This window comes from Uloborus diversus, chromosome 2 (assembly GCF_026930045.1).
Source record: "Uloborus diversus isolate 005 chromosome 2, Udiv.v.3.1, whole genome shotgun sequence".
Taxonomy (NCBI): domain Eukaryota; kingdom Metazoa; phylum Arthropoda; class Arachnida; order Araneae; family Uloboridae; genus Uloborus; species Uloborus diversus.
This window is the reverse complement of record NC_072732.1, coordinates 60084623-60112369: the sequence shown is the minus strand read 5'-3', so window position 1 is coordinate 60112369 and position 27747 is coordinate 60084623. Positions and strand designations below refer to the sequence as shown.

Here is a 27747-nt window from a genome sequence, read left to right as displayed (position 1 = left end):
GCTAACATAACCTGGTATTGTCGTAATGCTGTGGTTAGGTATCTGCGTAGCCATCACAATGCTGCTAGGTCAGGTTAGCCCCTAATACAGACGCAGAACATCACAATATAAATTATTAGCTTTATTACTACACGACCCCCAATAAAACGTGACATCAACAAATCGTATACCTTCTATTCTAACACCATCAAAGAACATTTCCTTACGCGAGTGCAAAATCGACTCACTGTCGGAAGATCAGGGGAAAAGAGAGAGAGAGAGAGAAAAAAAAAGGAGGGAATTCCCCAAGAAAGAAATGTACTTATGTATTTCTATATATTCCTAGCTAGTAATAACAACAACACCTATGAAATAAGAAAAGAGACAGAAAAAAATCCCGCGGCTTCCCACACCCACCACATGCTGTGACAAGTCATGTCAAATAATCGCCGGTAAAATGAGTCGGGCATTGTGACTATTGCGACAATTTCTGAGTTTCTCCGTTTGCAATTTTGCACAGGATATGAATACGGCCTTGGTAAGAGTTGGTTCATTAGGTTAGGAGTAAATTTTTAGCCCTGGTTATTGTGTTTCTTTTAGGGCGTTGACCTTCACTTGTCGTCGCGGAAGGTCATTGTGATCACGCTCGATGAAGTCTGCAGAGGTTGTGCAAGTTGTGAGAGTATTGAAGGATGCGGAAGTCTATATTGCTCAAGTTTATGGCCAGATGAGCGCCATTTTTACATAATTCGGACGAAAAAAAAAAAGATATTCGTCTTCATTCAAAAGTGATATTTTTGTACATTATTTCAAAGTAGTTCAGTAGTGGCGGCTTCCTTCGGTATTATATATTTTTATTTATATGAAGGAAACACCACAATGAATTGCATTAATAATTTAAAAAGATAGATGTCCCCCCGTATCATAAAGAGCAGTGTCAATTTTTTTTTATGACACTGCAAAAAAATATTTACAAAAAAAAAACAACATATAAATAAAAATAAAAATTATAAACTAAAGAAAAAAAATAAGAATAATAATAGCTAATCAAAAATTAATAATAATAAAATTTAAAAGGTGCAAATTGGAATTGGAATGGCAGATACGTGTTTTGTGGAAAAAAATTCTGTATATGAGGGAAATACAAGACCAAATCTTCACATTAACAATATGTGTATACATGCAAAATTTTGCAATTAAAAAACAAATCTACAACTTTTGTTTTATTGTATCTCGTCGTCCTCTATTCCATAAAATGCTAATTTGATTGCATTTTGTACGTGCAGTGGCAGATCTAGAACTAAAACAGGGGGGGGGAGGTAAACCAACTGGCAGTGGCTAACCTCGGTCCAAGTGGGGAGTCACTGCTTCAGAGGGTCTTTTTTTTTCGTTTATGCGGGTACTCTAAATTCGCGGCGGGGGGGGGGGAGCCATCGTTCTTAGAGGGACAGGCACCCCTGTTTAAACAATATAAAATTTTCTCTACAAGCGATCCCTCGTCCTTCTCCGGAAAAATTTAGGACTTAAAATATGGTTTTTTACTTGAAATAAACTCATATAGAATGCAATCTGAAAAATATAAATGCTTCGCGAACGTTTTAAAGGTCTGCAAACACTATATACATCTCAATTGGATATATAGCTAGAAATTACAAATTACCACGCTAGGACCACAGCTAAGGCGGAATTGCAAGCAAACATGTAACAGAATTTAAAATTTCTCCCCCCCCCCTTAAATATATCAAAACTGTAAAACAGGAGGAAGAACATTTCGTATCGGCAAAACTTGGGGGGTTGCCAAGTCCGCGCGCATGCGCAGTCGCTGTGGCAAATTTGTGACATCCGCGATTTAACGCCTAGTTGCAACTATTGGAACTGTTTTAGTCTTGATTGAATTTCATTTCCTAAGACAACTTTTGAATAACCGTTAGATCAGTTCTAACCTTGAAATTACAGTCGGAGACTAACAAACCCTATGAACTGATAGTAAGTACATAAAAATTTAGGGGAAATTAGTGATTTTCAAACTTATATTACTCCGGCCCATTATGTCCCTGGGGGTTGAATTTTTGAATGTACTCAATGGCCCCCAAGAATATGTATACAAAAAATCATTACCATAGTCCCATGGGGGGCTGTGACAGAACCCCGGGAAGGTACAATTTAGGGGGTAAAAACGAGGCGGGAGGGGTTGTCAAATGACACAAAAGGCACATCAGTAGGGCACAAGGAATGTGTGTGCGAAATTTCAGTTTGATTCCTGTTTTCGTCTAGGCTATAGCCCTGTCAAAGAAAGCGAAAACTTTTTTGAACAGCGATTTTCTAACTTAAATTCCTCCTCCCCTTGATAGTCCAGGGGATCGTATTTTGGTTTACGTCGTCAGGGGCCACTAGAAATTGAGTATACCAAAAATTAACTGGTTACCTGATGGTTAACTGAGCCCAGGGAGTTTTCATGGGGCTGAGATAAAGAGGTGAAAAACCCAGAAAACCCCAACTTGTTCTGTCGTGTATAAACTGTACTTAGTCGCGTTTATTTTCTTTCGTCTTTCTTGGCGGCGGATTTGCATTTGTTGGCTGCTGACGTTTGGTTTCCTTGGCGGTAGGCATTTGGTTTTCTTGGCGGTCGGGACGCTCCCGCTTCTCGTGATCTATATTCCACATTAATTTTTATATCATTACATAGAAAGTATGAGTGAAACAATTAGAATTCCTTTAAATGTTGAAATAAAAGTTTTGTTATTTTTAAAATACGGAATGTCCATCATTTCAAATATTTAAATTAGTACGCATCTTTTCATTCCATGTCTACTTTCATTTCATTCTTAGTAAGTTAGTTTTTTACGGAATTTATTCTAATAATATAAAGCTGAAGAGTTCGTTTGTTTGAAAGCTCTAATCTCAGGAACTACTGGTTCGAATTGAAAATTTTTTTTTGTGTTAAATAGTCCATTCAATGAGGAAGGTTTATACGTTTTTTTTCTAAATCAGAATGACCGAAGTATTTGTAATCATAAATTAAATTTTTAATTAATTGTTTAGCTCTAAGAATTCATAATAGATGGAGGGGTAAGTTAACTCATCGAGAGGGGGCAGACCGACAGTGTCGATAGCTGCGTGAAATCATGTCGCGCGGCTCAAACGCGCTGTCGGCTACGCTGTTGTGGTCAGCGAACTGATTTTTGAATGCTCCCCCCCCCCCGGTATTCAGGAACATAATTTATTTGTATAGGATTTTTCTATTGAGGTTTGTTTTTCTTATTTCTTCCACGTTTGATTTTGTTCTTATGATTGAAGATAGTTACTTATCTAAGTAAAGATTTTGATTTGTCGTATTATTTAATTGCGATCGTTCTTTACAACGTTTTTATTATAGTATTGTTTATTTGGCTAAAAATTTTAAATTTCAGAAAAACCCCACTTTTTTCGCTGAAACCACGCTACCGTAACCCTGCCCTGTAAACTAAAGGGCAGGATTATGGTAGCGTGGTTGCTTGGCGTGTTAAGCGACGAACTATACAGTTGAAGGATTATTTTGAGTTTAAAGCTACGGTTTATCTTTTTATGTGTTTTGGCGAATAGTTTTAAAGTCCAAAGAGACTTTAATAGGTTTTTTTGAAAAGGCGTGTACGCATTTTAGTTGAAGAAAATGATCATTTCATATCAGAAGGGAGGAGGGGGGACATGGCTTTTTTATTCAACCACTTCCTTTAAATTCTCAGCACGGTCAACGCCGTGCGGTCTTTGTTTTTTTATTCATTTATTATTTTTTTTTCGAAAATTTTCTTTTTTGAGATAATTTTCACTTAAAATGTCTAGGAGTTTTTTATCCTTTGAAAGAAACCCTACTTATATCACAGGTTGTAAGTAATGCGACATTCAGTACAACAAAATGACACATGCAGAAATTGCACAGTACTAGATTTTATGGTCGGAATATTAATGTTCCGACAGTTCCGATTTAGATGTTCCTGCTATTATCTTCGTTCTGTTGCATTTGATTCGGTTAACAGGGTTTTGTTAGAAAGTACCATTGAGTTAAATTAGAGATGGACCTTGTGCGATGCATTCCTTTGGAAAATTTCGTAAACGTAGTTGAAAAAACAATCAGGAAAAAGAATGAGATGTTTGCATTCCTAATGAAATCTTTCCTTTAATTTCTCTTCAAAGAACTAAAGAAAATGTGGACAATACTTCAATAATGGCTGATATACTTCACAGTATTCTTGAATCTGTGTAACTTCCGTGAGCGACCCCAGTGTTGATTTTCTCAGCAAGTAGTGTGTGTGATTGTCTGTTCTATTTAATCGTCTGCCGTCGGTTTTATTGCGAGGCTCTTCCCCCAATATCCTTCGGAAAACAGTGACCACTGTCCGCCTTCCCTGCAGTTTGTTCTCTTGAGCACCCCTAGATGACTGGCAAACCTGGAGTCCCCTTCCCCTTTTTGAGGGTAAATACCGTGTTCTCGCGGAGTTCCCATCGCTTCATTGAATATAGAACGCTTCTTCGAGCTTGAGGGAACTTTGGGAAGAGGGGGGGGGGAGGATTCACTAGACAATTAGCCATTAAATAAGGAAATTTAATCTCATAGCTTTATCCAGGGCTGTGGAGTAGGAGTCTGAATAGAAAGTCGGAGTCAAACTGATTTTGGCGTAAAGGAGTCGGAGTCGGAGCAGGGAGCCGAAGGTTAAACGTTCCAAGAGTCGGAGTCAGTCATTTTCCTTCAAATTCCGTAACTCTGTTAGAGCTTGCGGAGTCGGAGTCGAAGGTTCTAAAATTTCTGGTGTCGGAGCCGGAGTCGGTCATTTTCCCTCTGTCTCCGCAGCGCTGGCTTTATCTGTTATTTTGGTCGTCAAAGCAAAATTTTATGTTTGATCCATCAATTTCCCTGATTTTTACATTTTAATATGAGTTGCAACAGTTAGTTATATTTCTCTGAACCATTTTCTTTCACCTTATCACTATCTCAACTTTTCGCTGCGCGGAATCCATGGATAAAAACTAGCTTCACTGTGTCGTAGATTGGGCAAACAGTTTTCTTCGCGTGTAGTGTAATTTCTAATGCACGTATATGAATACACTGCAAGCCAGGATCGCCCGGTACCTACCTGGTTTATGGGAATGGACAGGAGCTCGATCGTCCGGTAACTACCTGGGTTTATGGGAATGGACAGGAGCTCGATGAGAGCTCTGTCTTTTGAACCAGATCAAGAGCCGAGCAACCCTTGATCCAGAATCCCTAGAGGTATTGATTTGGAATGGGTACGGATGAATTTGTGATCACGACAGGTTTAGCGTGTACTTGTACTAGTCACCATTAGTGAACACGAAGGGTCTTCGACCGGTTGGCATCGAACCCGCGAACCTTCATTCCCGTGTTCAACGCTTTACCGATCAGTTCTTTATGGCCATAGTACTGGAACCCCTTTTTCTGGAGATCCTTTTCAGCGCCAAGAATACATCCTAAATTTTTCTTGAAATATTCTCTTAATACTACAAGGAGGGTGCGCCAAATAAGACCTCTGTAACGGAACTCGTCGCGGGACATTTCTGTGGCTAGAGCACCACACCATGAGAGATACCTATGACCCCAGCAGCCTCAATGGATTCAGGAGAAAAAGAACTGTTGATATATACCTAAGATACATGTTGTATGATTTTAGATTTCTGGTAAATTTTGATAGCAGAATGCTGTGATCAGTTGAGGATTCGGCTCCCAAGAGAACAACCAGGACTTCCTCTCAAATGATACCTATCGAAGAATTTTGCTGATGATAGCCGTATTTCAATATCAACGTCAACATCACCTAAAGCTCGGAGCGTATTTGTCTCGTTTTTCAACAGCTTCATCATTAGCGGATTTCAGCTGACTGTTATCATGAAAGTTGGACAGTAACCTTCTTTGAAATACACTTCCAGCTCAGTCATTTCCAGCCGAGGACTGCGTTTCGTGCTTATTAGCACTCATCAGCCCGGCATAGGAAAGTGAATGAGCTGGAGATGGAAAACCTTTTAGGGAAGCCACGAGTGCCAAACAAACTGGTAGCTAATGTAGAATTAGCATTGCAGTCCTCGGCTGGAAATGACTGAGCTGGCGGTATATTTCATGTATTTCTGCTTTAGCCCTGGCTAATGGACGGCAATTTACTGAAGTAACCTTCTTGTTTGACAGACGTTTCAATTTTCTAACTGACATTGATGTCCATATGGTTTATACAGTCGTCTGTTTTTGCCTAACAGTTTTATAGACTATAGGCATCCTCAGTAACAACAAATTCAAATTGAATTAAATCAATACTAGTCGACCCGTGCGGAACTCCGCACTGTACTTCGAATTGTTTTATAAGGTATTTCGCTCTTTAAAAATTTCAAAGAAAGAATATTATGAACAAAAACCGAAAAAAGTAAACGGAAAAAAGTAAGCGCACAAGACAAGGCATGTAATTTGAAGACATCAGTAAAAAAACCTCGTTAATTACAACATTGTGATAATTTGATCATCGCTCCCCTTTTGGTTGTACGTATTTTCAATGCAAATATAAATATCATTAAAAGTGTGGCTGAGTGACACGTAGAAAATCAGTAATTTTGTATGTGAAAAAACAGGTTGTGGCAAATACAGTCCTGCCCATGTGAGCATCCGATGGAAAAAAAAAAGAAACATTAAAGAGATATTTAGTGGCACGGATTCGAACTGGCGCAATTCCGATTAACAGTATGACGCTTCAACAAACCTAGCAACTGTGCCTTCCTTTTCGAATGCTATTCATTGAAGGAATGCGTAATAAAACACAGTAAAAAAGTTTTTCGCAGAAAAAGATATAATAAGATCATGCGTCTATGTTTTGTCATTAGCCAGCATGATACGCTTTAAAATTATTCGTAAAACATGGAATATGATTAAAGAATGAGGAAGATCTCACGTAGCGATTGAAACAAACATTCTATAGAAGTAATAAATTCGGTTGAAAAAAAAAGTGTTTTTATTTTTGAATATTCAACAATTTCCCATACCAGGCTTCTTTAACCTGTACGACGTAAAAGCCCGCTCTTGTTTTTCTTTTAATCAAACACTTAAAATTCAAAACCAAAACCAGGTGGACTGAGTCCGTTTTTTAAGTGTAATTTTTCGAACGTAGACAAAATGTTTTTTTTTTTTTTTTTTTTTTTTTCAGCCGAAAGCAGAGGAGCAGAAAATGATTTCTTACTAATGAAGTTGATAATAATTTTAATGTTTTATATTGTATTCGAATAAATAATTAAAGATTTACTGGTTGAAACTCGTAGTTTTAATTTGGCGTAGTATTTTTTCATTTGTACAAAAGTTCGAACACTGCTATTAAAAAAATCTACATTTCAGCATATAATGAAAATGTTTTTCTGTACAAAAAGGATTCCCTTGTGGTATATCTAATACCTATTTTTATGCTTACATTATGCTCAGTGGTCTGGACGGAGTCAAAGCTTAAAAAAAGGGGAAAGAATACCCTTCGATTAGCAGTCAACTTATCTGAATGGTAACTGTAGCCTGCATAAAGGAGTCGAAACACCACTGCATTCCCCCTGAATTTATTTTATTACGTGTGTTATCTGTTGCATGTTATGCGTAATATTACTGTAAATTTGCTATTATGTCGGACAGCCCGAACTGGCCCAAAGTTCAGACAGTTTATAGCCGAACGATCTACCGAAAAAAAACCCCGCAGGTAATTTCTTTTTTTTTTCTTGCCGAGAAGTGTTTTTATTTTTAAAAATTTTTACAATTTGTTATCGCAGGCTGTTTGAACCGTTATGACTTAGATGGCAGCACGTGTTTATCATTTAACAGCACGGTTAAAATACGAAATAATTTGAAAAAAGTTCTTTTTTAAGCGTAGCTTTTCAAATGTAGTAAAACTGTGATACGCTATTTGTTTTTTTGCAAAAAGAAGAAAAATATGTATATTACTCTTTAAATTGAGGTAGTATTTTTTTTTTTTTTTTATACGAAGAGTCAAAAACTTATTAGAAGAATCTATATTTCAACATACGATTTATTATATTTTACTGAACAAAAAACAATTCCAATGTAGTCTGAAATCATAAACCTGATACTTATATTTTCGCTTACATTATGCTTTAATTTTCTTCCCGGAGCCAAAGCTTTAAAAAAAAACCTTACACTTGAGTATCAATTTAGCTTCGTGCTGCATCAAGTTTTCATAACAGCTAGGAGAGTTTCAACCTCATGTTTTCCCTCATATTTGTTATTCATCGTTCGTGTAATGCGCAATATTTTTCTAATTTTTTGATGCAGATTGTCCGGACGTGGGCCCGAACACGCATTCTCCTAGTTACCAGTCGAACGCTCTGCCGATCAAGCTACTCAGCTCTGTCGGTAGAAGTGCAAGTTAAAGTTATAAATTTAACCGAAAACCTCATCCTGGCTCTTTAAAACAGGTTTTTTTGCCCGAAAAAAAATGTTTTAGACCGTGGGTCTATTTTTCGTCAGTAGCCTGCAGGATAAGCTTTAAAATAAGATGTAAATCAAAGAAATCGATCAAGAAATGAGGAAAATCTCGCGTAGAAACCAAAAACAGGCTACAGAAATAATATATAAGGATCGTTATCAATTTCCTTAAACAGTATGTATAGTGCTGACTTTTGCGCGTCTTCAGTCCACCAATTGATACTGCAAATACGTAATTTTGCAAATCTTCGTCCGATTCCTCGGTAAAAATGACACACTTTTTTTCAACTTTTTAACAACCTCCCCCCTCCCCTTTTGTCACAAAGTTCGTTTTACAAGCTACTTTTCAAAAACATATTCGTATTAAAGAATGCTTGATGTCACACTTCTTATTCTTTCCTTCCTCCTTGTCACAAAGTCACAATTTCACGACCCCCCCCCCCCTTAAACATTATTTGTGTTGTAGTAATCCACAAATACTTCTTTATTGTCCATCAGGATTATCGAATTTATTGAGGAAAGAGAAAGTGCGCGATCCTTTTGAGTCAGTTTGAAATTCGTGAATGGAAAGTGTTCCTTTTTTTGCCATGAAAGTGTGTGTTTGAAATTCGGTAACTTTTGATTAGTTGAACAAAATATAACAAAACATGATATCAAATTGAAGGAAATTTAAAGTTCTACAACTTTGTCATTGACAATTTTCATGAATACTGATCCTAGGATGCACTAAGAGCAAATGTTTGACAAAAAGAGAGAATTTTTCCAAAAATCATCTATTTTTCATAACATATACCCAGAAAATTAGTGGAAATTTGATAAATATGTGTAGAAACTGTTTCTTAGGAAGTTTATTTAGCTTGAATTTTTATTTTAAATGCATTTTTTCCACCGTTTCCGACGTTTTCTTGAAAAACCCAAAACTTTCGTCCCACCTTTAGCTCACCCCCTTGGTGCGGGGACTTTTAGTATGTTTACTTACTAACTACCCCTAACAATATCCTGAAGTCAAAAATTAGCGTATATTCCAAGCACGCTACAAAGTGTTCATTGACAGGACTATGAAGATTCTTATACATCTAGGGTTAAGGTAAGCATTAAAGTTTCTTAAAATACATTTATTGGTTTAAATATTTAATGGTTATGCTGGTTATATTAGTTATTTTAAGGAAATTCTTTTAAAATGTTATCATAATTTTTTCAAAAGAAAAAAATATACTGCTTTTATGAAATTTTGGTCTCATATCTTAAGTGTTTCTTTGTGTGTGTGTGTGTGTGTGTTTCAAATTTTATGAGCTTTTTCCCTCCAACTTCAATAGTATTTTTTACTTCATTTTTGTGTATTTTTATACCCTTTCAGTTCTTGCATATTTTTTCTAGTTTCCTATATATATAATATATCACGGTGTAAATTTCGCAATTTTTTATATAGTTTAATTTTTTTTTTAAATTTTTAATTAAGACGGTTTTAATTGAGAGATGATAGTATTAGTATTTACAAGTTTCACACATTTTATTTACTCTCTGCCGAAAATGTGAGTATACACCTATATTTTAGAACATTTTTGGCAAACATTTTTGTTGTTTTTATTGTTATTATTATTATTTGGATAGAATTTCTGGTATACGGTACAATCATGATTCTGCAAATTTCGACGGACCTCAAGGTGTTGGTTGTGACAGCAATTTCATTGTACCGAAAATCAGTAGAAAGTTTAGAGCAGATTAAAAAATAAATAAATGCAAGAGCGAGAAATTGTACATTTAAAAGTTTTAGTCGTATCATTTTTCTTCGGGGGGGGGGGGGTTGCAGCGAATTTTTGAAAAACCGTATTTTCTTTAAAAGAAAATCTATTTCACCGTTATACTAATTTATGGTAGTCAAAATGAAAGGGCCATTACTTTCACAGAAAGAGATACTGTTGTATTGGCATTCACTATAATAAGGTTTTACTGTATAAGGGCAAGTTAGACTATCATCAAAGTAAACGACTTAACACCGCTCAGAATAACAATCCATAATCGGCAAGTTAACACCAATAGCTGAGGATTACTCCAAAAGGAGGCATCATGGGAGAGTGATCTCGCTCACATCGTCTGCAGAAAGGAACAAGACCACCCCTGGGGTTCCACGAGGAGAGGGCACATTTATTCCAGTTAATCAGGCATCGTCACTTTATGAAAAGTCAAAAAGCCAGAGGAGCCAGAACAAACAGTTTACACGTAGGCCTTCCTCATTTTGCTATAATTCCCACTAAGGTGCCGAACGTAAATGGAACCTCGGGGTCAACGCAGGGGTCAGGGCCTCGCGGAAAGGGGCCCACACACGAAGTTAGCAGGGGCCCCCACTACGCGACGCACCTGACTGGTGACCGGTTTACCTGCCCACACATCAAGAGGCCGCGCGCGAACAAACACAGAAGCTGATGGAAGCTTTTTTCCCTGCTTCAACACCCTAGCAAGGAATTTTTAGGTTCCCTGCCATTCCTGTTCTTTGGTTTCATGTTTGTTTTCAGGAAGAAAAGTATATACAGTGTTTTTTTTTTTTTTTTTTTTTTTTTTTTTTTTTTTTTAACAAAGGACTTCTTTTTGCGGTGCATCTAGTTATAAAAGTATCCCATGGAGAGTGATTATTCATTTCCATGCAATTAATTACAAAAAAAAAAAAAAAAATCTCACATGCATGTTGACTTGACTTCCAGCTCAACAATAACTCAAAAAAAAAAAAAAAAAAGTCTTGACTTAAATAGAATATGATTAATGAAAATTTCAATTCAGGAGCATCATGCAACTAAAATGCAGTGTACGTTCGTCATTTCAAACTTTCCAAATGCGGGGAGGGAGGGGGGGGGGGCAAAGGACACGTACTCAATGCATGTTAAATAAAAAAAAAAAAAAAAAAAAAAAAAAACAAAAACCACACCGACATATAGGTAAATACATTAATTTCTCTCAGTCAGGGGGTGGGCAATTGCCCTCTCCTGACGAGCTTGATGCAGTGTGAGATATATACAAAACTATTAACCAAAACAATATGAGGTATAGATATGTAGGCCTCAATGGTAGTTCCAGATAATGATTGTGTAAACCTGATGCTTCAGAATCAACAATTGGAAATAGATTCTAAAATTAAACAGACAATGTGGGCCCAGTCAAATTGCTTAGATAATAACATACAAGGCCAAAAAACATAAAAATTTTATGTCGTCTGGACGTACGACTTATCCAACTTTCATTACAGAGAATAAAGGCTTTTTTTCTTCCTTAAAACTTAAATATATAAAACAGTGTGCCGTCAGAGGTCAAAACAACAGAGGTCTATGTACATACTTTCGAAAAAGTATCTCTGATGTTCACGAAGTCATAGCCGTGTCCAAGGGGAGGGTTTTACGGGTTAAACCCCTCCCACTGAGGAAAAAATAATAAACCAAAAGAAAATTTATAGCTGACTTTTATAGCTTTAATGTGAAAGTTGGTGTGCAACGCTTCAAAAAACCCTTTCTCTCTGTAGTTTTTCTGTAATTTAAGAATGTTAGAGCTTTACCAGCTGAAATAACATTTTGGAAAAATTATTATGGCTGAACAACTGAATGATTTGTCAACACAAAGCATTAACAGCGTTGATATTGCTTTAAAAGGTTAAGATGAATGCGGTATATGTTGCAGCTATAAAGATGCATTAATTGTATTTAGTAATGTAATTTGCATCTACCATAAGCTCTTTCTTGTTTAGCTTATTAAGCATTATTCCAGAATATGAAACCTAATGTACATGCTACATTATAAAAAAAATCTGTGGGCAGTTTTTAATACTAATTACAATATACTGCATAATTAACATTAATAGGTTTGATTTAAAAAGAAACAAACAAGGTTAGACTGAAAAGAAGATGTAAAGTGAAGGAATACTGCTGCTATTTGCGCAGCCAAAAATATTCTTCTAGGCGGGGGTGGGGGATGGCACAGTAGTCCTTTCAGGTCTATAAATGCCATGCTGGGATTAGTAATTTAACATAAAACCAAAGTTGGTAGTGAATTGAACTCTTACTCCCCCCACCCCGCTTTAAAACCCCTCCCTTTACGAAAACCTGCACACGGGCCTGCACGAAGATATAGATTTCTTTCAAAACTACGAATTCTATTTGAAGATTTTTGGCTCATAACACGCAAAGCTTTCCAACAAAGCTTACCAAACTCTCGGAAAACTTGACAGCATACAAGAGAAGTATAAGACTTAAATTTGGAATTAAAATGTTGAAAATTGGATAAAATATGGACATTTAAAACATTTAATTTTTCACTGCGCATGTGCGAAAGATAGCAATTTATAGCTTTTATAATCTAAAACCCAACTAATTTTCTCAACTCATAATAAAATTCCAATTCAATATCTTAAAAGTCCAGAAAGTTATCAGCGATCTAATGAGAAGAATTTCAACAATTCTTGGATAGGCGACGAATCGTGAGGGATCGTTCAAAAATAATCTGTTTTTTTTTTTTTTTTTTTTTTTTTCAAATCATGTATCACACTGAATGATAGCAAGCGAATGTTACAAACTTGCGAACGATACCTCACAATCCATCGCCTGTCCAAGAATTATTGAAATTCGGCTGATTATATCGCTGATAACTTTCTAAATTTTTAAGATATTGAACTGAAATTTTATTTGACTTGAGGAATCTAGTTGGGTTTTAAATTATGAAAGTTATAAATTTCTATGTTTTGTGCATGCGCTGTGAAAAATTAATTGCTTTAAATTTACATATTTTGTCAATTTTTCAACATTTTAATTTCAAATTTTGGTATTTTACTTCTTTAGTATGCTGTCAAGTTTTCTGAGAGTTTGGTAAGCTTTGATGGAAAACTTTGCAATTTATGGGTAAAAAAATATGGGGTCAAAAACCTACAAATAAAATTCGTAGTTTTGAAATAAATGCTTATATCTTCGTGAACATCAGAGATACTGTCTCGAAAGTATGTAAAATAATTGTTTATAGTAAGCTAACTGATTTCTGAAATTTACAGCTTATTCTCAGCTTTTTGAGATGAATGATGGTCAAAAAACATTCTTGTTTTCATCAATTTGTTACTGATCAACAAAATGCAAGGGTGATATAACTTTTATTGAAAAATGACATCTTTAGCGTAGTTTTTATGCGACAAAAGTTGCAATGCAGTTGGTCTCTTATTTCTTTGAGAAATCCTTAAAAATGTGAATTTTTGAAAGTATCCCAATACTTTTGATTATATAGGGTATATCAGCGTTTCACGAGAATCAGCTGCACAGGCTTCATGCGACCCTCTAGCCATAGATTGGGAAAAACTGACTAAGAACACTCTCGAACCTTTCAAATAAAAAATAATTGTAAATATCATTTTATCCGTTTAAGAATTACAATGCCACAAACATGCAGGTACACAAATACAAGCGTTAAACTTTCAACCCCCTCGTTTTTCACAGTCAGTGAATTTCTTATAAATTTTTTTATTTCACAATTTGATGTGTTTTAAGTCAGTTGAGCCCCGAAAACAGTTGTCTCCTGATTTGCTGGCTCATAAGTGAACCCTGAATGCAAAATAGCACCTATGGTAATGACTCACAGAATAAATATATGATGGATAAATTTACATTTTGATTTAGATTTTCTGAATCCAATTATTGAAGATACAGAAAAATAGGGTACTAGAACCAGGACTGCGGAGTCAGAGGGAAAATGACCAACTCCGTCTTTGACTCCGACTCCAGGTATTTTAGAGTGTTCAAATCGGATTCCTTTACCGCGAAATCAGTTTGACTTCGACTCCGCTATAGCACTAGTAGTGTTCCGAACTTTGAGAGAAAATGACCAACTCCGACCCCGACTCTTGGAATTTTAAGCCTTCGATTCCCTACTCTAACTGCTTTTCCCCAAAATCAGTCCGATTCCGACTCCACAAACCCGACTCCGCAGCAATCCTCATTAGAACTAGAACCATCTATAGTTTTAAAACAGATGGAAAAATTTATAAAAATGTATATTTTACATCATTTTGTGCTTCGTACAAGATTTCTGTTTAAAAGTTTCAGTTGAAGTCAAAACCCGTTTCATGCGCTGCAAATTTCATTAAAATCTTTTGTGATGTAATTCAATTACTGATAAATGTTTGTCCATATGATCAATGATGTAAATCAGTGGCGCCCAACCTTTTTTTTTACCCAAGGGCCGCACTCCATATTAAAATCTTTCTCGCGCGGGCCCGAACCTATGTAAGATTTCAAATGTTTAAAATTTTAGTAAAAAACATGGGAAAACATGGAGAAGGAAAGAAAATTACAAACTAAAATTGATTATTTTATTAATTGAATCTTTTTCTCAAGTTTCTAAGTGTTTGTCTCCAAATTTGAAATTTTAACTAATTGTCGTTTCCTATTTGTAGCATTTAAGGAGGCAACAGGCCATATAGGTTAGTTTTTCTGGCCGCATGTGGCACACGGACCGTAGATTGGGCACCACTGATGTAAACTACGTGATGCATCATGATGTGTAATATCAATAACTGAGAAAGTGAGAATTTTTTTTTTTTCGTTTCTGTTTTAAAGAAATCAAGGATTTATCATTGTTTGTAATTTGTTGAAGTAAGTGTTCTACGAATTTTTTATTCGTTGTTTCAACTTTGGAGAAATTATCTTTCAACACTTGGAAGTTTTTTTAATACAAAAACGGATCAATGCAGGGTGAAAAATAAAATATTTTTTCATTTTTGATAAAACGAGGAAAATATATAAATAAATAAATAAAATGAAATGAGAATACACCATTAGGCAAAAATATTTTTCTTTTCCTTTTAAAGCCACTTTTGTACACGATGGCTTTTTTAATCGAGAAAAAATAAAATAAATTTATCTTTTGTAACTTACGTTGTTTCTCAAAACTTTTATGATGTGATATTATGCATTATACAAAAAAACGGCCTTGAGTTTTTTTATTTTTTTTACATTGAATAATCTAAATTGCAAATTCTTTTCTGAGAAAATCTTTCAAGTTTTTGTTTTAATTTAGCTACATGTTTTACTACAGGCATTTTAATTCAAATTTCTGTCATGGATTTCAAATTAAATTTTCAAACCTGTCGTTAGTAAGTTCAGTGTTTCCAAAAACGAGGTCTCCCCCCCCCCCAAGAGCGACCCCTGTTTCACCCCTTCAAATGCTACGGATCGTCCCTACAAGAACGAGAACAGCCAAATGAGCTTAAAAATATCCTAAAATTTCCCCTATAAAAAGGTTAATGGCTCAGTCTGATCAATGAGCACCCCTCGTGGGCACCCCGTTGAAAGTAATTCATGCAAAACCCCCATAATTTTTAATTCCAATTGTCCTCGCCTTTTTATTTTGCATTAATAACAATTTATTACATTTATCATGTTTCATATTTTTGATTTTTCGAAGTCAATAAGTACGTTAGTTGTTCTCTGTTTTCGGGGTGGGGAGGGATGTGCAGTGATTCCTCCCCCAATCACAAATGGTTAATTTATGATGGCTCCATCATTGTCTTAAACAAGAATAAGTCCCTGAAACAAAACTATTGAATTCCGTCAGTCAACATAGGATTTAAAATTGATTTGTATTTAAATTTAGAAGCACTGTTATTTAAGAAGAGAATATAACATTGCAAAGTATCACTTTGAGAGAGAGATAGAGAGAGAGTTACAGTTGTTTTTACCATTAAATTTCCACTTTCCAATATTTTATCTGGAAATTATGAAACAAGTTACATACACTAAAGATTTTTTAAACTGATGTTTCATAAATATTTATATCACTTTAATAAAAAAAATTAACATTATGATGCACCCAACATTTAATCGCATCCATGGGCGCTCATATGCAAAGTTGCAAGGAGGGAGGGGGGGGGCTCAAATATTTTCCCTGTGGAAACCGATTTCAGGACAGATTAGAGTCATTAAAATTTGACATTTTTAATAATTTATTCATTTCTGGATGGAGAAGAAAATTTTTTACATTTTTGCAAAGAAAAAAGTACTAAAAGCAAGGATGTTCTAATTTCAAAGGGAGGGCCCCCTTGCCCCCTATATGGGCGCCCTTGATCGCATCATAATGTTAAATATTTTTTATTAAAATATTAATAATCTTTAATCGCATTAAAAGTCTTCAAATATATTTTTATTCTTCATAGATGGCACCACCATTTCTACATTACAAACAACAACAGTAGTTCTAGATGTCGCAACTAGATGGTAGCACTAACCAATTGCCGTCCTGCGTTTCTAACAACAAACAACAACTAACATCCAGCCCCTGCCATCAATTTGGATTTAAAGATTTGAATTAAAAGTTATGTTTTTCGCAGGAGCGGATACAGAAATAATTTTTCGAGGGGAACCAAGAAATTGAAAAGCTACCCCTCCATTTCAATTTTTCATTGCGAAATTTTCATGACTTTATTTTCAAATGTGTTTTTCTTCCCTTTCAGAAACCCTTGAGGCCAATTAATCTACTTTTAAGGACATAAATACTATGCAATTTGCTATTTTGAATGCGGACGTAAATAATCTTTTATCATTTCAAGCCAATTAAACACTAAACCCTATATAATTTCACCGAGATGCTGTAAAATGAGCTGTTTTAATTAGAAACATTTTCATAATGAATACGACACGAGGACAAGGTTAGCAAATAAACCCATAACTCCTTTGAGTTTTTTCAAATAAAATTTATATTTCAACTATAAAATAGTATGTAAATAAGGAAATTATTGCTTTATAATGTATAGATTTCATTGAAGAATTCAGAAGCTACTTATTTGCAAAGCTATTTATCAAAGCAGTTGCTAATTTGTTCTTAAAAATTTAATACTACATGCCGTTTCCATTAGTATTATGGTTTAGCCAAGAAATTATCATGTGATTTATTTCCTTTTGCATTTTCTATGACCCTTCTCTCTCATCAATCTTAAATGATTGGGATTGCTGGAAAGTTTGTATTCAGATGAAGTTTTATTCTTCAGGTTTATCTATGTTGGTGTTTTGCCTGCAAAAACGTAGTTTTACATCTCCCTCCCCTTTAAAGTAAACTGCTTAAGTTCAGTCTTGAATGAACGCAAACGATTTGTAGCCATGGCGACGAAAATTTCTCTTAATAAATATTAAAATAACTGTTTTCATGGTAATTTGAAAAACCAGAGCAACATCAACTTTGGTGATTGGAGAGAGGATAATAAGCAATTCGTGATTGCTCAATAAAAAGCTGTTACTCTAATTTACAACTTACTTGTGAACACTAATTTACAACTTACTTGTGACGATATTTTAATCAAACAATAGTTTGTTATTTTATCTTTTCTGAAGTAAATAAACCCTTAAGAAAAATTTTAAAAAAATATGAAAAGTAACCTGAAAATTCACGTAATCGTAATTTGGTTATCTCCGAGAAGCTGCCAAAGTTGTGTCTCGGAACAATAAGCTGACCATCGTGGACCCTTTATTTATTACTAAGCTCTTTTTGTCTTTACTAGTACAGTAGAGTCTCGAAAATCCGAGGTAATTGGGGCTCATGCCACCTCGGATTACTGAAAACTCGGATTATCCGGAAAATTCTTCCACATTGATTTTTTACACGTTTCCGATACATAAGGAGTAGCCCCTTTTACTTCCTTGTACAAAGAAAAGCAGTATTGTATTCGTAAAAAAATATCACTCAAATTTCAACATAAATTTTTGGACTTTTTCCCACGAAGTCTGTATGTACGTATTTACCCGAGCAAATTTGTAGGCAACCAAACATATTTTGACCGAATCGTTACCCGAATCTATTTCAATGAGTTTTTTCATAACGTTTGTATCTGTGTGCTTCCGAGCATATGTATCACGCATACAACAAACAAGGTTATTAATAGAAGGTTCCTGTTTCTTATTTCGTATACATTACTCGTGAGGCGTCAAGTTTTGAACCTTCCTTTTTGACTATCATCAGGTATTCTAATATTCCAAAAGGCATGCTTGCACGTTCTTTGCGGCAAATCAATGTTACTTTCACGCATGAAGTTATTATCTTCAAGGCATTTCGTAATTCATAGTGTGCAGTCGATGACTACACGTATATCGTGTCACTTAAGGAGTGTTGTTGACAACACTCTCTCAATGCATTTTTTATTAATTACTGTATCTAGTTAAATAAGTGTAACGACAGGAAAAAAAATATTTTCAGATTTTTATGAAAATCATTTTTTTTTTTTTGGAACTAAAAAATGTAAATGGAAATATAAAGTAAGCACTTCGAACTAGGCGGAACCTCGAACTTTCGAGACTTGGATTATTGAGACTCCTACTGTATGTATATATTACTCGGAAACCCTAACATTTTCGTAAAATTCAGAAACGCAGGTACATATACGTAAAGAAAATCATGAACCTATTGAAAGAGTTGTTATTAGCAGTAAGGGGAAAATAAAAAAGTATCATAAAGTAAAAGCGGACAAACAAATCCAAACTCAATTTCACAGACCACAGTTCACCTTCTCTTTAGTCACTAATTTGAGGAGTAATGTAGGACAAAAAGTGCGTTGTGTGACGATGACGAGTGTGAGTTATGGTAGGGATACGGTGGTGGAAGTGGTATTAATAGATGGCAGTATGGACAGGGCCATTAATGGTCACAATGAAGGGCGTAGCAGAAAAGGAGGGGGGAGAGGGCTCAAATCTCCTCAGAAGCTTTGGCATAAAGTCATATTATCAGTCCTGATACGGAATTTCTCATACATGTCAGGACTGTAGCTCCCCAGAAGGTAAATTCTGGCCACACTAGTGACTTCAACAGTCTCAATTCAATTTACAGCTTCTTTCGAATCTTTTTACCATGCTCTGCATTTCAGACAATATTAAAATTTGTCAGCAAATAATTATTTTATAACGTGTTATGTGCATCAAATTTTATATTTTGAAATAATGCTTGATAAACTAAACAAGAAGGAGTTGATTGCCGATGCAAATTACTTTACCAATTACTATACGTCTTCATAGTGGCAAGATTCTTCTCCTTTTATGAAACTCCAAATTCGTTGCAACCTCCTTATAAAAGCAAGCAGTTGATATTCGTATTGCAAGAGCTTTCAGAGGTTCTTGCGTTACTGTTTTTCCAAAAATGTTATTGCAGTCGGTTAAGAGAGGACAATCGTAAGTTGCAGCAATACTTCAAAGTAAATGTTTCAAAAAAAAAAAAAAAAAAAGCTTTATTCACAAATTTGAACGTCAATGTTTAATAAGTCACATTTACATTTTCTTCATTTCGCTTGTTATTATTTTTTCCCTAATAGGAGGATTTTAACCATTAAAATCCTCCCCTTAGGCATGGCCTTGGCAGTATTCGTGCCGTTAACAGTAGTAGCAATGACATGGTCCGGGGAGCAACATTATGTGTTGTGGAGGAGTATATTTACAATAGTGGTCTTTTGTAAATATAACAAAATATAAAATTTATAAAATTTTATAACTTTACTTAAACTATACTATATAAAATTTACTATAATACTAATTGTAGTAAATTTTATATAGTAATAAAATTACTTTACTATATAAAATTTTACTTAGCAAGAATTTCGCATTGGGTTTCAACTTCGCTAACATTATTCTGTAAGGTTAAGAAAAACTATTCACGTGGTAAAGATTAGTGTACATGATATTTCCTCCCCCATCCAATTAGAAAACCTCTGGCCAGCTAATGTTTATATGCATTGCAAAGGTCTGAGATCGGCCTGGTATTTTTGCTTTCAGTGCAGTATTTGTGGTTCTGAAGTTTGAAGCTCAAACATGTTTTTTTTCTCTGTCTGGAACTGGCTCATGCCAGCTAAATTGGAACTGAAGGCAAAATTCTTGCTGAGTTGTTGATTCGTGCTGAGAACCCTATTGTGAATATACTCCTAAACAACACATGACGGTGCCACCACACCATGCCACTGCTAGTACTGTAAGGCCTGGACTCCACATGCGCGGAAAACCGACTGAAACCGAATGCGGAATCGGAAAAACAGGTTTTTTTCCGATTCTGCCCGACGGAAACGCGACTGAATCGAGAGTAGAAAAATTTCAACTTTTCTGCTTCCGCCAGCGGATTCCGCATTCTAACAGCCAATAGGAGCTCGACTTCAGATTGTAAACATTAGCAATGGCGGCCACCGAAGTTGAACGTATGCTGTATCATCAATTTTTTTAATGGAAGAATTAAAGAAATATTTTTGCTGTTATTAACAACGAGAAGAAAGTAGCGATAAGATGCGCTATCCTTGGGACAAAATGTGGCATTTGCGGTAAGTGGAATTTTTGTTGAACTCTTATCATAACTTTGTAATGTACTGAATGTGTGCATAGTTTCATTTAATTGTATCAAACATTCACTTTTCGCAGCTCCAGAAGCACAGAAAAAGGAGGTGAAAAGAAAAAAACAATAGAGGGAAACTTTACCAGATGAATTGGTGGATGATGAATTTAATACTGGACTGGATTTATACTTCTACGAAAGTACAAGGTTAGTTCTTTCATTTTGGATTTTGAAGAATCCTACCCTCCTTTTTGCTTAATACATGTATTGATAGCCGTTTGTTTGATCATTCTTTTTGTTTATTTGAGTTTAAATCATGTAATGACACCATAGTTTTGATATTTTACCTTTATGAAAAGTTCATCTTCTGTACTCGATCACCGTAATGTAGTACAATATTGCTTACCTTCTAAATGTTGCGTTAGGTAGGTCATACCTTGGTATCGTGTATTTTGTTAGAATATTGATAAAGCCAGAGAATAACAAACTTTTTCTCACCACTCTGTAATCATTATTTATTGTATTGTATTACAATATGTATATTTGTTTGTACAGAGTTTGACAGATAAAACATATTTGCTAATTTGCATGATTTTGTAGTAAAAACTTGGAAAGTGTGTAAATATAAGGTTTTCACTTAATGTTTATTTATTGAAATAAGCACAAAAAGTAAAACTTTTAGATCTAGAAAAAAAAAATTTAAGTACAAGGCACGTCTATTTCTCATAGTTTATGGTTGAATTCAGTGGCATTCTGATAGATTTTGTTTTCAAGAAGTTTGACAAGATTTTTTTAGTCACTTGTGCGATAAATCCTGGGTGATAACCAGTGGTGTTCCCATAGGGCACAAGAGCGCCCACGTAGGGGGGTAAGGGGGCCCAACCCCCCTCCTCTTTGAAATTAGATTTTCCTTGCTTTTAGTACTTTTTTTTCTTTGCAAAAATATGAAAACGTTTCTTCTCCAGCCATTAATGAATAAGTTATAAAAAACATCAAATTTTAATAACTCTAACGTGCACTAAAATCAGTTTCCATGGGGTAAATGTCCTGCTAAACCATGGAGAAAATATTTGAGCCGCCCCCCCCCCCTGCAATTTTGCATATGGGCGCTCTTGATAGGGTATATTCCATATACATCGTATACTCTCGAACATTTTTTTACAAAAATAACGTATACCCTCAAACTTCAAAAATTTTCACATTATGACTTATTATGTATATGATCACATACATTTATTGTGCGTAATGGATTACTGGGAGTATACCCTAAGAAAAAATGATGGGAACATCACTGGTGATACCAGTGCCCAGGATTTGTCATATTCCTGAATGAGATCATTTAAAGGATGTTTCTTTCTTGTTAGTTTTTTTTCTTGAAGTAAAGCATTTGAAGTCAGATGAGATATTATGTACTCAGGGTCACCGAAAACCAAGGCAGGATCCTAGTTTGACCGACCCCCAACTCCTTATAAAATTTATTAACCACACTACCATGATTCTAAGCTGGGCCACTTGTTTCCGACTGGATTGAGATGGCCTCTTGTCAGACCTATGAATACTTTACATTTTGTCCATCATAGATGTTCGTTTTTTTTTTTTTTTTTTTTTTTTTGAACGGTTACAAATTGCTTATTAAGCTCCCTTGACCGAGGTTGATGTTGCACTGATTTTTCAGATTATCATGACAACGAGAATAAGTCTAGCTCGTTTCATACTTTATTAGGTAGACAATTTTTTGTCGCCACAATTTGTCATTACAAATTGTTTTCATTCATACAAAGCTAAACTTAAGATTTTTGGACCTGAGCCTCTACAAACTCAAGCGGGACCAAACCTGGGTGGTGAGTTCTATATGCCCTACACACGCACACAGACATGCCTACACACATTCACGTTTGCACACATAAACATTTGCACACATACACGTCTGCACACACACACATCTACGTACACACATCTATTCACACACACGCCTACACACATACACGTCTACATACACACACACTTGTGATTGCAAAAAACATTTTTTGAATTCAAGATGTCAAAAATTAAGTGTGCCTTCATTTTTTTCCCTGCCCTCAAACCTGTGCACCTTCATTTTATTTATTTATTTTTTAGCGCCTTTTTGGTAGTCAAGGTTCGCCCCTTCTTGGTAGACCCAGCATAAGCGTGCACACGGGGGTCACCAGGGGTACCGTGGTACCCCCGTTAGCACATAGAAATGAAAGGTAATGTAAAAGTGGTTAAAATCTTATATTTTAAGGCACATTAATTTCTTGCCTCATACGCTTTAAAAATGCTTTTTTACTCAAAATATTTAAAATTTTTCCTTAAGCGAACAAGTGTGGGAGCTTTTACAAATGCAATTTCAACTTCTTGGTACATTGGTACCCCCATTTCTGAAGCCCTCCGCACGCCTATGAGACCCTGTCCGCCCCTGCTCATGAGTTAGTGCTCATTTTTGAAAGCCCGAACCCGGTTGATATTTCTCATATCAGAATTCGAAACCGAGGAAAACTTCTTGCATAAAAACTTAACCTGTGAGTGCCCAACATTTGAATTTTTTTGTTTTTCAAACTTTTAATGAAGAATATTTTAATAAAAAATTCTTGAAATGCTCCACTTCAGATGCATTACTATTTCATACTTTGTAACAGTAATTCAAAACATACTATAAATATCTGTTAATTTTCTGTTTTAATTTTTGTTAACTTTACACATGAGGCAGAAGCACTGCAAAAGGAGGGGGGGGGGGGGGGTTCAGGGTAAAGACATATCTCAAAGGCCTTGGTTAGGAAATTTTTGTAGATCCTTAAACAGCAGTTTTTATGCATTTAAGGACTGTTTCGACAAAAAAAAAATCCCTCTGGCAGGAATTCTGACAAAGCTAGTGATGTGAGGCAAATATCAATTCAAACATTTAAAGAAGTAAAAAGGATTAAAGTCCTTAAAAGAAACTATTATCACGTTCTTCAAATTCCAACTGATTAAAATGCTATTTTTCACAACATATAATTATTTCTGTTTACTTTGTATTTGTATGGAGATTGACGATTGAATATTTCACTATGAGTTTAAGCCTAAATCTGTATTACATTCTAGAGCCCAAGCCTGGCCTAAGCCAAGCTCATCTCTATTATTACTTTAAACACATGCCTACACCAGGGGTGCCCACCTAGGGGCACCCCTTTCATGGCGCAGACTGCGCCATTGAAGTTTTTAGGGGGATTTGAGGGGTATTTTTCTCATTTGGGGGGCTCATGTTTTTGGGGGTCTTTGCAAAATGGGGGGGGGGGGTTGTGCCTTTGCCCTTCGTGGGTGGGCACTCCTGCCTACACACAGGCAAGCCTGCATACACACATGCCTACACATACGCAGCACACACACACAGGATTGCGGAAACCATAATTTAAATACATGATGTCAAAATTAAAAATATTATCATGCAAAATTATATGTACATGTATGAATTAGAAATTTAAAATTATTTTTTAATGCAAATTTTATTTCAAGAGTTAGCATTTAGTTCCTTTTGTGCCCTCCCCCTCCCCTTTCTAAAAGTGAGGGGTTGAGTATTTCCCAACTTCTGAATCATATGCTCTTTCTCGTGGGCAGAACTCCAACCACCTAGGCGCTGTTTTGTTCAATGTCACAAATTAAAAACTACAATTAGTCACAATATCAAAATTTGTAGTTAAATAAACAAATTGGTTTCTGGAAAACAAAAGCAATTATAATGTAAGCATCAAGTAGAAAAAGCAATAATTCTAGGTTTTTAATTTCCCCCTTTTTTCTACAAAATTTTATAGTTGAAAATTTCATTTGCATTCTGGCCTGTGTGAATCATTTTCATATGCGGTGCGACCCTCTGGTAAAAAGTGGGTAGGTTGGTGCTACTGATCTGAGGCTGTTTAAAAAATCACTGTGAAGAAGAATATATTTTTATACTTGTGCATTATTGCAACATTTGCTGCCTTATATTACAATGCTAGCCGCCTGCGGTGGGTGGATGTACGTCTCCATTTCCTTAAAGTATTCTACCCTCGATGGTGTCATTCAGGGAATTTGCCCCTTATTGTCTACGGCCTCTTAAGTTAGCGAAAACTTCATATAAATATCTTTCTCAATCCACCATTGTTCAAACCAGGCATTAATGGCGAGCAGCCATCCACTTAAGACCCCTTTTGGTAGAGCTTTGGTGCTCACCCAAGTTGAGAAAACAAATACTCTCATCAACATAGGGTTTCCAGAAGGTATGATTGAAGAGATTGATGTCCGTGTTCACTAATTGTGACTGGGGCACATTTAATGTTTTCATAGTCAATGTCCCCCAAGTTCCTATTCCAAATCCTTTCCTCTGGGGCTGCTGGATCAGGGGTTGCTCAGCTCCTGCTCTGGATACAAAATCAGAGCTCTCTTCAGAACCCTATCCTACCGGTTAACTGTTTTTTTTTGTATTGTTTAGGAAATCCGAATAGCCTATATTATTATTAGAAAATAATTTGAAACTTGAATATCAAGTGTTTAGTGCCTCAAAGCAGTTGATGATGAATATTTTGAGTACAAAATAGATGATATGATTGCCAGAGTTATATATAAGTACTAATTAATAAATCATTTGAGAGAACACGATCATTAAAGGAAAATAGTTTAACTGAGCATTTTCTATACTATAGCTCTTATTAATGTTTGTGTATGTGACACCGTCCAAAAAGATTTTTTGCTTCTTCAAAACTATCTTTCAAAGAAATGATTGTTCAAATCAAGAAGTATTAAAAACTATCTACTTTGATCAACAAAGCAACTAAACCTAAATTACACGACAAAAATGAGCTTTGTAACCAATTATTGAAAACTTAAATTAGTAAGTATGTTAAATATATTCTTATTATAGTTTGTTCAGTTGAATCAAATTTCAAACATTATACAAATAATCTGAAAACTAACCGTCTGTTAAAAATTAGATTCAAATGAGAATTTAAGCTTTTTTCAACATCCCTTGAACTGCAATGATTGTCTCTACTGCTCACTACTCAGTTATATACTTATGTGTTGTGCTGCATATTAGTTTCTTTCCCTTTTTTTTTTTTTTTAAACTATTGTCACTATGAAGACCCCAGCCCTATTCAATAATCACCTCAGATTAAAAACGGGAGGGTGTTGTTCCTGAGAAAGTGTGAGGCCTCAAAAAAGAGGAAAAGATTAACTTTGGCCTTTATGAATGACCACCTCCATAATAAAAGCAAAGCTCTTTGACGGGGATAAACTCTTATAAACTGGTTGTGTGTCTGTGTATACATATGTTGTACCTTTGCTTTGAAGCTAGGAAAAAGTTTACCCCAAAAGAAAATTTTCTGTTTGTACCATTGATCCTGCCAAGGATCTACATCAGGCTCTACTGCTGCAGTTACCTGATTTGTGTGTAAACAAATTTATTTTATATTTCAGATCGAGCAAACACATTAAAGAAGGATTGGCGGATTAATGCTGATGCAGGAATGACTTAAGTAGAACTGCCATTTTGCTGTCAAGAAAGCAAAGGAGAATGTTTAGTTAAAGATGATCCCATTTCAAGAATTTTCTAGTTAAATCTAAATTCCTTTCAGGGAGAAAAAAAAATATTAAAGCAATGTCTGACATTGAACTTTTAATACAGCAGAATAAATTGAGTTAAAATATGTAAATAAGTGGATCATGTTAAATAAAAAAATTATTTATTTGTGTGTTTATTTTGATTCACTGATGTGTGAAGTATTAGTGAGCTTTGTAAAAATGCAAGCTTTGAATGCTTTTGATTAGAATTAAAAATATTTAAATAAATTAAACATAATGAGATTTAGTGAACAATGAAACGTTCAGAACAATATATTAAAATTTATAACACAAAATAGTTTTAGGCCAGTAATGATTATATAATAAGGTTGTGGGGTGAAGTGGTTTGAATTTAAAAAAAATCAAACTTTTTGGGGTCTAAAATTAAGATTTAATAAATGTTTTCGTTCTCAGTTTGATTTTATGAGTTTTGCTAACAAATTTCTGTAGAACATTTAATTCAAATAAAATGTTAACAAAACGCTCTATAAAACCAGCAAAATGCTAGTATCTTTTGTTACTATGTTATATCTTAACATCAATGAAATAATGAATGGATAATATCAACAGTTGAAGTGTAATTAGCTGTTCAACCAACTGTGGTTTTCCTGAAGATCTAGGCATTATATATATATTTTTTTCTTTAGTTTGTTACATTCTTATATATTATTTATAAAATCCCCCCCCCCCTCTTCAGGCACATAAACTTCTTTAGAAAGATAAAACACCAAAATTTCACTATTTTTGGCTGATTCTTGTAGTTAAAATTCCATATTAGCTCTCTTAGAAAAACAATAGCTTTCCTTAATGAAATATTAAATCAAATTAAAATATTGAAAATATGAATGAATTAATTGAAATTATTATTGTTTATTATCCAAAAAGGGGGAAGAAATAATATACGTCGTGTGTAATCTTAATTTTTCATGATTTTCAATTTTTCTTACTGAATATCACACTGTATGGTTTTGTTTGGAGATTTATTCAAGTAAAAATTTATTCATTCACCTTGTTTTTTTTTTTTTTTTTCTCTCTCTCTTTTGGCTCCAGCAATGTCAAATTCACGAAATCTAAGCTCATCATAAAAAACATCTACAGTGGATCGTTCATGAATGGGGTAGAATTCACCTTCAGCTCTCTTATCAAAGTAGCTTGAAAGCCTAGTTTTTTTTTCCCGTTCTTGCAGTATCTTCCTCAGTCACTTAGAATGCTTTTGTTTTTTTTTCTCCCCCTTTTTTTATTCTATTCTATTTATTTTATTTTTAATTGTAGTGGTCAAATTTAAAAAAATTAATTCGCCACGGCGATCTCTTCGTCTTGATCATCCATTTTTCCCGCTGATACCAAAACAAAAAGCTGAACGTCCAGAAGCCACCTGCAGATGGCGCTCTGGAATTCCGCTCTAGAATTCCGCGTTG

General features: G+C 35.0%; 1 long non-coding RNA gene across 1 annotated transcript; it reads left to right on the top strand.

Moving 5' to 3' along the window:
* The first annotated feature begins 20446 nt into the window (after positions 1-20446).
* On the top strand, positions 20447-26417 carry LOC129217502 (uncharacterized). Its single transcript, XR_008580222.1, has 3 exons — positions 20447-20726; positions 20824-20944; positions 26186-26417. It is a non-coding gene; the product is annotated as an uncharacterized LOC129217502 (long non-coding RNA).
* The last annotated feature ends 1330 nt before the right edge of the window (positions 26418-27747 follow it).